Source organism: Brassica oleracea, chromosome C3, assembly GCF_000695525.1.
Source record: "Brassica oleracea var. oleracea cultivar TO1000 chromosome C3, BOL, whole genome shotgun sequence".
Lineage (NCBI taxonomy): Eukaryota > Viridiplantae > Streptophyta > Magnoliopsida > Brassicales > Brassicaceae > Brassica > Brassica oleracea.
This window is the reverse complement of record NC_027750.1, coordinates 15,455,255-15,467,572: the sequence shown is the minus strand read 5'-3', so window position 1 is coordinate 15,467,572 and position 12,318 is coordinate 15,455,255.

Here is a 12,318-nt window from a genome sequence, read left to right as displayed (position 1 = left end):
TAATTGTCACGGCCACCACGTCCCTTGTACCCACCACGGTTTCTACCGTGTATTCTTCTCTCATTATAGACGTGGTTGCTTTCTTTGGGATCTTTCTTTTCATGTTCAGCTTTGTGAGCTTCTGGTAATGGTGTTGAACCTGAAGGTCTCATCTCACTGTTCTTCATCAGGAGTTCATTATTAGCCTCGGCTAGAAGTAGGCACGAGATCAGATCAGTATATGTGGCGAATCCTCTCTCTATGTACTGCTGCTGCAGCAACACATTCGTTGAATGGAATGTAGAGAAGGTCTTATCAAGTAACTCCTTTTCGGTTACTTCTTCACCACACAATCTCATCATTGAAACTATTCTGAACAATACAGAATTGTATTCATCCACGGATTTATAGTCCATGAATCTGAGATTCTTCCACTCATATCTAGCCTTTGGAAGTAGCACCGTTTTCTGGTGATCATATCTACGCTGTAAAGCGGTCCAAAGGTCTAGTTGATTTTCCATTGTTAAGTACTGATCCTTTAAACCTTCAATGAGGTGATGGCGTATAATACTAATCGCCCTGTATCTGTTTTTTATCACTATCATTTTTTCCCTCGATGATCGTATCACCGAATCCCTTTGACCTCAGGTTGATCTTTGTATCTAGCGCCCACTGTAAATAGTTATCTCCAGAGAGATTAAGGGCTGCGTAGTCTAGATTTGAGATTTTCGACATCTGGATCACATTGTCATTTAAAATTCAGATTCACAATGTGATCATTCGACCTTTAGACATTCAAAACAAATCGGCTACAAGCATGCCCTATTCGGCCATGTTATTAAACAATAGGATCGGCTATGTAAATCTATTTGACCATGGTGCGAATCAATACTAATTTATGATTCTACATGTACCAGAGAGATTAAGGCCACACGGCCATATGTATTTATCAATGTAATCAGATTCAGATTCGTATATTCTATATGCTGGTCGATTTTAAACAATACGAATGTAATTCAATTTAGATTTAGATGTAATGCAAACAACCTTAGAAATTCGATTTCTATTGGATTCAAGTTATGAATTTAGGATTTCAATTTAAACAATAAGGCTGCCGGTTTTAATCAATATGATTTCAAGGTTTCAAGGCCTTTAGGGTTTAAATTCGATTTAGATTATTCAAGCAATCTATCAACCTAAAACCTCAGATCATTAAACACTCAATCAAGGAAGATTAAAATCGGATTCAATCCTTTAGGTTTAGGGTTTCGATTCCAGAATTAGGGTTTCTTAAATTCTGATCAGGAACTATCAATCAACAAGTTCTAAGGAATCAATTCAGGTTACTAGTTATGAGATTTGTAGATTTTAAATTTGTAATTTTCTAGGGTTTCATCAAAGACGAAGTTTCCATAATAATGGATTAGGGTTTTGATCTTTCTAGGTTCTCAGATTAAGTTATACCTTTGCTTTGTAGAGATTTAGAACCGGACCACCAAAGAAAGAGAGAACAGGAACGGATGAAACTTTGAGCTGAGACGAACGGACGCTTGTAGTCTCCAATCGGATCGCAGACCGGGGGCGGACGCGAGCTGAGGACGGGCGCGGGCTTGTCTCGGGTGCGCGGCGTCTCGGATGCGATCGCAAGCTGGACGGGTCACGTCTGAGCTGGGACGTGAGCTGAGGACGTCAGGGATTTGAGATGGATCGTCTGGGTTCTTGATCAGACGAATAACGTGTCTAGGGTTTAAGAGTGGTCGCCGATTTTAGGCTTTTAGGTTTCGATTTTTTGTCTCAGGGTTTTAGAGTCTATCGTGCTGATAACGTGTTGCAAAAGAATGGGGAATTCGATCTGTATTATTAATGAACAACAGAGGTTCCTTTTATAAGGATTACAAAGTTTAAGTAAATAGGAAATTATCCAAAACCTAATCCAACAGGAAATAGGAAAACATCAAAAACAGAGAAAATGAAAACTTGAAGTCTTGGCCAACTAGGATCTTGGCCGCCGACTCTCTCTCTCTCCTCCATTGGCCACGACTGGGCCTTGTCTTGGTCTTGGTTATGGGTCATCCACTTAATGATTTATAACACATTGTAAATTTACAATCACGTATCTATATTATTGAAAGTACTTTTGGTACTGTTTGAAAATATATATGGATAATAGTATAAATGAAAATTGTTTGGAAACATAAATAGCAGTATAAAAAAAGTATAGTTTTATTTTAGTAATTTCATTAATATGATTTCATTAATTATATTTTCATATTTCACTTAGTTTAACAATTTTAATAATTATATTACCTTAACAATATATCATATCATTAATTATATTACCATAATAATAAAGTGCAGAATTCAGGTGGAAATGTGAATGCGGCATGTTCTCTCTGTGATGAACCTTTAGAAACAAGGAATCATCTTTTTAGTGTAGATATTCAGCAGAAGTCTGGGAGAATCTCGCAAGAGGTCTCATGGAAGATGATTACACAACAATCAATGATCTCTACGGGTCAAAATACTATCAAGATCTTTGCTTTGAAGTATGTGTTCCAGGCAACTATCCACGGGTTGTGGTTGGAAAGTGATGATAGAAGACATGGTGAGGCATCCTTACCACCAAACAAGATGATCAGAATGGTAGATAGAAGCATTCGGAACATATTTTCGTCAATATTGAGGGCATGAGATAATAGGATGGAAGGGGGATTACAATACTGGTTCTCAACAAGGCCAGTACTTTGAGTATAGAAGTTAAAGTATATAAGTCTTTATGGAGTAACTTTAAAAAACTTTCTGATTAAGGATGCATTGTAAATGTAACAATGTTTTCTTTAATAAGAATTTAACATTCATTCGAAAAAAATAATGATAATAATTAAGTGCAGATTTTGATTTATTAGTAAATTAACATAAACTTCGTAACAATTATAAAATCAAAAATGTAAAATAACTGGATTTTGCTTATGGTTAAATGTTTGGTTTAAATTGTTTTACTAAAACTTTTTTATTTATTTTAGTTTCAATCGGTGAAAAATTACTCAAGATATTCCCATCACAAAAACTTGTTTTTGTTAATAAAATAATAACTTAAATCAAAATAATAAAAATGTATTACATTTATTGTCACTTAATTTACACTCAATAAAATTATTTTACTATTTAAAAAACTCTTTCTATTTCATTTAATTTAATCAAACACATAGAAAAAATCTTTTTTATTAGTTTATAAAATCAGTTAGGTATGAACATTGGCTTCATTTAGGTATGAGTTGTTCTTTTCGGGTATGAGTTGTTCTTTTCGGGTATCGTTTTTCTCTTTTTGAAATAAGGCTCTACTTGAATATTATAAATTTACGTGTGGGTTTTGAGTTGGTCATTTTGGGTCTTGATAAGTTCGGTTCTGATGTATAAGAACCTAAGAATATCTAAATAACAAATGTTCTGAAACAAGTTCGAATATTTGTACCAAAAATAACAATATTACATGATTCGGTCCAGATTTTTTTGAATACAATTAATTATATTATGTCATGCATCTCAAAACTACATTTGTTGTCCTGCATCCCAAAAGTACATATATAATCAGAGTAAGAGCAAAAAAATAACTGACGATATTAGAACTCTTAAATCAAACAAAAAACTTACCGATTGTCAAGAGGATGCATGTTTGAAAGATCTCTTTCTGGAAAGATTTGATCTTTTATCTTCTCAATTCATCCTTAACCGATTGTTTTCCTTTCTACGAACTGAAGAAGGATAGTTTTCTTCAGTTTTTCCAGAATCGTCGATTTGGACGAAGAGAACTGCTATCTTTCGTTTGTTTTTTTTACTAAAGACATTACTTTCCGTCTGTTTTTTTTTTCTCAATAACTTTGATTATTAGATCACAATTTTTTTTTTTAATTTATTCGGGCACAAAGCTACAGGCCTAAAATATGATTTGAGCCCATTTAATGTTTTACAAATGAAATTAAACCATGGTCAAAAAGTCTTAACTTATATGAATTATAAGCCCAATATAAATTAATGAGATTGACTTTTCTTTTTGAATCCATTTATAAAAAGTCTATAATAAAATTTAAAATGATAGGAAACTTAATAAAATAAATTGTAATGCTGAGTATGATTCAAATTTTTTAATTATTATTTGCATTTAGTTATTGTTCCAAATTAAAAACACATGTATAAAATTCTTTTAACAAATTTTAATTTTGAAAGAGTGCAGTAATAAACAAACCAAAATAACCAAACATCAAATATAAAAATAACCATCCAGCCATCACTACAAGAAAACATATTTATAACAAGGGTCATATTCCTTGTTAATTCGTTGTAATAGAAGGGTTACAACGAATTAACAAGGAATAGCGTTTCGTTGTAAAACGCCCGTCGTAATGCAAGATTCGTCGTAACTTCCATGTAACATTTACGACGAAATAAATTCGTTGTAAAAGCGAAAGAGAGTATTTCGTCGTAGTTTCATCGTAAAAGACTCGTATAGTTTCCTTGTAAAGTCGTCTTTAAGTACTTGTACAATTTATGACAAGTCTTTTAATGTAAAGTCCTTGTAATATTTACGAGAAATTTACAAGTATTTCCTAGTAAATTTATCATAAAGATTACGTGAATTTTACAAGTACTTCCTTGTAAACTCCTTGTAAACATTATAAGAAATTTACATCTCATTGTCATATTATTATATTATTATGAAATATTCAAAATAAAAATATTTAAATTATAAAATAAAATATTGAAAATTAAAATATTTTTTTTTAAATATATAAATGTCATAAAATAATATTTAAATTAATAATAGAAAACAAAAAAATTGAAAAATAAAAAGCTAAAGGACGACACCGTCGAAGTAGTTGTTGGAAGTGTTTCTTCCTGGAGAGTCTCGTACTTCATCTATGGGTTCCGCGATGAAGTCGTCCTTGTGGCTTCATTGATGAAGCTTATTCATACCGTCAGTTCCATCTTTTTAGGAGCCACCTTGAAAAAAGAAACATATTAATATAATTAATTACATAAAATTATAAGAAAATAAAATATATTTATTTTTTAAAAAAAAATATCTAATCAGTCGTTTAAATACCTCAACCTAATATTTGAATATAGTTTTGTCACCTAAACTATCTAATTAACTAAACTAATCACCTAAACTAATTACCTAAACTAACCACCTAAACTAACCACCTAAACCTAAATTAATATTAAAAACAACATACCTTTGAGAGAAGGAGAGGAGTGGTTTGAGAGGAATGAACGAGGCATTCCTCATTCATGTTTCGACTTTATATAAAAAAACAACATTCCTCGTAAAGTCGTCGTAATTTTACGAGGAATCTACCAGTCCCGCGTTTTTAGTACCAGACCCGCGTTTTTAGTGTTACGAGGAATCTACCAGGTCCGCATTTTTAGAATTACAAGGAATTTACAAGGAATATTTACGACGAACTTACAAGGAAAACTTTACGACGACTTTACAAGGAAAGCTTTACAATGAAATTACAAGGAAAGCATTACAACGAATTTACAAGGACACATGTATTACGAGGAATCTACCAGGCCCGTGTGTTTTCTATTATGACGAATTTACTAGGACTATATCTGAAACCCCGAAAATCAAATCCCTAAACCCCAAAATCACTTATCTGTTACCACATCATCCCCTTTTACCACATCATCCCCTTTATCCTATTTTTTCTTAAACCCTAAACTCCAATTGAATCCTTAAAACGCAAGTTATAAGTATTATAATCAAACAACCACTTGATAGCAAATAATCAAATTATTCCGTAATCTCTAAACCGAGGGTATGAAATGAAGTTAACTTGCTTGGATTGAGAATGCTTACAACAAAATCAGTTTGGTAAAACAGCTTAAACACGTTTTCACCAAAAATAATGGTAACATGTTTCGTCAAAAAAATTCTTGTAAAGTTACAGCGAATTCATAAGGAAAGCATTACAACAAATTTACAAGGACACATGTTTACGACGAATCTATCAGGGCCGCGTTCTTAGAGTTACAACGAATTTGCAAGGAAGCATTACAACGAATTTACAAGGAAATCTTTACAACGAATTTGCAAGGAAATGATTACAACGAATTTGCAAGGACACGTGTGTTACAAGGAATATACCAGGCCCGTGTTTTCCATTACGACGAATTTACTACGAATATATCTGAATCCCTGAAAATCAAATCCTTAAACCCCAAAGTCTCTTACCTATAACATCATATCCCTTTTACCCCATCCCCCCCCCCCTCATTCTCCCATTTATCCTATTTTCTCTTAAACCCTAAACTCCAATTAAATCCTTAAAAGCCAACAAATAATTATTATAACCAAACAATATACACTTTCATTAAGTCTTAAACTGATTTTTATATTTTTTAAAAAAATATTTAAAACATATATTACATCATTCTGAATAATTCGAGTTTTCATCAATATCAGTACAATGATCATCATCGCTTGCATCAAACTCTTCTTCACCTTTTTCATCCGTCATATCGTCGAAAAGATGTTCATATTGACGGTTATCCACATCAATTAGAAGGATGTCATCAGTTTGTTGTTCAGATACTTCCACTTCAGTGATACACACTTCTTCTTGCAAAGATGATTCTTCTCTAGCAACTATTCGTTCAAGAGGTGTAACTTTGATAGCAGCTAATCAAGTTATTCCAAAATCTCTAAACCGAGGGTATCAGTTTGGTAAAGCATGCTTAAAACACGTTTTCACACAAATTAATGGTAACATGTTTCGTCGTAAAAACCTTGTAAAGTTACAAGGACTTTACAACAAATTTTCTCTTTACTCGTAAAATCGACTTAAATTTACATGTAAATTACTACGAAACATTTTCCTTGTAACTTTACTACGACTTTACGACGAAATTCAGTTTTGTTGTAAATTCGTAATACTTTTCTCATAAATTTACGAGAAATATATTTCCTCGTAAATTTCCTCGTTATAGGCATGTTTTCTTGTAGTGCATGAACATATATATATTCATATTTTGTATAACATGACAAACTATAACTACATTGAAACTTAACCGAAAACCAATATAGCATACAAAATATCCAAAATTAACCAGATCAAAGCATCTAAGCTCGAATTCATATATAATCAGACGAATTTTATATATCTTTAAACTAAAAACTTAAAAACACAACCGAATTGAAACAAATAATTCCGCGCTTTGAATCTAGTATAACATTAATTATGAAAAACAAATATTAATGTATAAATATAAGAACCAATATACGCGCAGATGGGCGGATCGGTCTCTAGTTATACTTAGATGTCGAACATTACATAAAATATTTTTGTATTGTTGACGGATAAGTTGACTATGATATACACACTACACACTTTTCTTTTGTTAAGAACGACCGAAAGCGAAAAGTCATGATAAATAGTCTTTTTTTTTTAACATTCAAATCTCTCCTCTAACATATATTTGTTGACGTCACCTATATGACATAAGCAGCTAATGTAATGCTCAACTCGACAGAGAGATAAGCGTAGAACAAACAAGATGGATAGTTTTTCGAGTCACTATATCACTAGCTCGGAATTGTTCAGCTTTCAAATCTATTTGATAGTTCGGTCAACAAAAAAAATCTATTTGATAGTTTAGTGTTATCAAATATAATACCCCACACCTTCAAAATAAGTTTTACTTCTTCAACAATCAATACAAAAATAAAAGTGTTAAGATTGCATCATTTCTGATACATCAGAAAAAACGATTAGGATTACGTACAACATATTAACACTCTAAGATCACCTACAAATGCAAACCTCCAAATTGGTATAGTGGTCAAAACGATTAGGATTAACATATCTAATCTATTAAAATAGGAGTACAAAAAAATATAACACGAGTTTTCCTCAATAATTACATATCTATGTCATTGAGCTAAACACAAAACGCAGTCATTTTATACCTTAGTTAAACACCATTAATTAAATTGACACGCTTAACTCGAGGTTTTCCTAAATATTTCGCACCTACCGGAAAGTATCATTACTCTGGGTTGGCCTTCACTCTTAGGTATTCTCGAAGCCCATTACCTATATAATAACATCAACCATTCTTTGAGTCGTATCTTAGAATTCAAAACAGATTTCAAATTCTTAGACCATATAAACATATCGACTTGTATATGTTTATTAGAAATATTATTTTCGTTTATTATTCTTGAAGCCCATTACCTATATAGTAAAACTTAATATTACAAATTCAGCCAAATATCTTGCAAATATGTAAACAATATTTACGTCATATATAAGTAGCACAATCAAATATTGAATAAATTATATGCGGATATATATTCAACCAAATGAAAAAAAAAATCTCTATCGTAAATTTGGAAATCAAAATAAAGTTTGATTTTCGTTTATGAACAGATTCCTGAAAACTTCCTAAAATTTAGATAACCACTAATTGTTATAAAATATCTATTGCTTGATACAAAATCTCGCATATTTTTTAAGGGAATATTCTAATTTATATGCCCTATAATCTCGCATAAATCTACCCTAATTAAGTACGATATTAAATAAATTTCCTATTTAGGGGTCATCGTACTTGCATATATATATATATATATATACATCTCTTCCTATCTACTCAATTCCCAATTACACACATTTTCAAAACACCCATAAAAATGGTGACCCAAAAAGATGTTACACTCCTTAAAGATAGATGTAAAACCGGTAAGTGAATATATTTGAAGCTGCTTCACTTGTGGAAGCAAAACATGAGTTACAGAGGGGAGACACTTGAGTGCACTCTTGGCTGACCAAAGAGTAAGTTACTTCTCCATATATAAACTAATTATTTTCTTACACAAACAGCTATTATTGAAAAGTCAATAGTTCGATTTCATAATAGTAAATAAATTATGTTGTTTGTCTAAGACATATTTTGAATCATTGCAAGCTTAATCTTACACAACGCAATGGATCCTACTTTTGGAACTCTGAAGACAGATGCTTTAAGTGGACCACTTATTGTCTACAGTAACATTTAGTTTTTGTTTTGGACATGTAAAATTTCAATCTTAACAGAAAACCATTAGATGCAACAATCATCCGTATGCTTAGACATGAAATATGGCATTTGCTCCTATGCAGCCTTATTTGAATCATTGCAGATTTAACCTACGCAAGAAATAGATCCTACTTTCTGAATTCAGGAAGTATGATATTACTAACCAGTTTTTGGTCGTGTAGTATATACCACATGAATTGATCTCTGTGACCTCCAAGCATTGATTTTTTTTCCAGCATGAACATTTTTATTCAAACAAAAAAAATGTTTAGAATCACATAGACATTCTTTTTTTTTCTAAGAAGCAATAACATTTTTTGCTTATCTGCAGTAGTATTATATTTTTTTTTTGCTTGTTTGCAATAACTATTAATTATAACCCTACTGCAGATAAGCAAAAAAAAAATCAATGAGAATGAAATGCATGCTAGCCAATAAAAAAAACATTGAGGATTTAAAAGTCTAATTCGGAAAAGTTATATTAATTATGTCAAGACAGAAGAAAAAATTTGCAAACCTCCATTTTTCCATATAGTGGTGATGAAGGAACCAGGCCCGGCTCAAGACTTTTATAGACCCTGTGCTATATATTAAAATAAATATATACGCATTATTTAAAATAATGATAAAATAATTAAAACAGTGAAATGTTAAAAATTTGTGGATTGAAGATATCTTTGAATTACAAATTCACCAAGGTAAAGATACGTGTTTCTGGCTTCTTCTTCTTCCCCATAAAAATGGTGACCCAAAAAGATGTTACACTCCTTAAAGATGTAAAACCGGTAAGTGAATATATGTGAAGCTGCTTCGCTTGTGGAAGCAAAACATGAGTTACAGAGGGGAGACACTTGAGTGCACTCTTGGCTGACCAAAGAGTAAGTTACTTCTCCATATATAAACTAATTATTTTCTTACACAAACAGCTATTATTGAAAAGTCAATAGATTTGATTTCATAATAGTAAATAAATTATGTTGTTTGTCTAAGACATATTTTGAATCATTGCAGGCTTAAGCTTACACAAGGCAGTGGATCCTACTTTTGGAACTCTGAAGACAAATGCTTATGTGGACCACTTGTTGTCTACAGTATCATTTAGTTTTTGTTTTGGACATGTAAAATTTCAATCTTAACAGAAAACCATTATATGCAACAATCATCCGTATGCTTAGACATGAAATATGCATTTGCTCCTATGCAGCCTTATTTGAATCATTGCAGATTTAACCTACGCAAGAAATAGATCCTACTTTCTGAATTTATTATAGTTGCCACTTGAAAATAAAACTATAGTATAGATTAGTAGAAAAGGACTTGGAACTCTGAAGACAAATGCTTATGTGGACCACTTGTTGTCTACAGTATCATTTAGTTTTTGTTTTGGACATGTAAAATTTCAATCTTAACAGAAAACCATTATATGCAACAATCATCCGTATGCTTAGACATGAAATATGCATTTGCTCCTATGCAGCCTTATTTGAATCATTGCAGATTTAACCTACGCAAGAAATAGATCCTACTTTCTATATTTATTATAGTTGCCACTTGAAAATAAAACTATAGTATAGATTAGTAGAAAAGGACTTGCTACTTATTTGCTAGTCAATTCTCTTTATTTGAGATTGTAATTTAAAAAGCTTTAAATGAATACTTCAACTTCATGTATGTACTACCCTACCACAAGGTCTGCACAAGTTTCAAGAGACAAGTACAAATCAAATCACATTATTATTTTTTTGTAAACTTAGCATCCCGTTTGTTAGTTCATAATAGAAATAAAATAAAATCTATTTTTGAAAAATAAAATATATTTTTGAAAAATAAAATAGAATATATTTGTTCAACTCATTTATACTTAATAAATATTTTTGTGTATCTGATGGAAAAATCCGTAAAACGGTAATTGTAAAAAATTCTACATATGAATCGTAGGCTAGTCAAGAAAAGTCGGCTTTATTTTAAGTTTTAAATATTAATTTAAAGATTAATTATAATTTATTAATTAGGATTTTGTAGTTCTATTAGCGCATATATTTATGAGATTTGTATGATATCAATTTAGAAATAATTTTATTTAATTAAAAAATATATATATTAAATAAAAATTATTCTAGTATAATTTATTTTATTTTACATTTTTCATAATATTATCTTAAATTTTTTAAATTGTAACCTGTATAGACAACAAAGGAAATTCCTTTATGGCAAACAACCTCATTGAAGAAAGTTTAATGTATTTATGTCTATATAATAAACAACATTTTGATCCGTATATATAGAAAAGGTATTTTTTACCCATATATGTATATTAAACTTCTTTTAATATTTTTTTTTGTGATTTTGGTAACCCAAGATTACAACCATTATTTTATATATGACAAAATAATTAAAGTTGGTTATTTATAGTGTCTCAAAATTTGAATTACATTATATTTGAATTTAATTAGTTGTTTTGATATATGATGATGATTAAATATATCGTTTGTAGATTATAGTTGAATTTTTATATGTAAACTATAAAATTAATACATTATCATGTACTATGATGCACATGTAAATAATGAAAATTAGTATATTATGGTCTGTTAGTTATATAGTTAATATTCATGTCATTAGGTGTTGTAATAAAAAGAAAATAATTAAACTGAATCAATTGACGAAAGACAAAAACAGAAAATGTACTATCTATATTAATACACTACACATAATGCTATGTAACTTAAAAGGTATAAAAGCTATGTAACATGAATGGCACAAAAATAATGTTTTGGAATATTCTTTAAATACGTTTATTTTGCTGGATGGTTTTAATTAATAGCGGTTAACTAAAATTATTGACTGGCATGACATTGTAATTAAGAAAGAAAACCAAGGGCAAAATCTTAGGAGATATTTTGCTTTAATAGTATAGATTTAAGTTTTTGACCTACTCACATTTCATTAGAAATAAATATCCACAAAAAAATTTGTTAACAATTTATTGATTGTTTTATATTTATTTGACTATCCTATACTTGCTGAAGTTTGTTAAAGTACTAATATTTGATAATATGCACGATAAAAATAAAATCTTGACAACTAAAATCTGATTTCATTGAGCATACTAACATAAGAAATAACAAGACTAATAATGTATAAATATATATGCCTTTTGCAAAAATTGTAAAGTTTAGAACTTCCAAAATATAAGATTGCATTTGTAAATAGAAAAATAACCATGGCCAAGCATATATAATTACATAGTGTGTT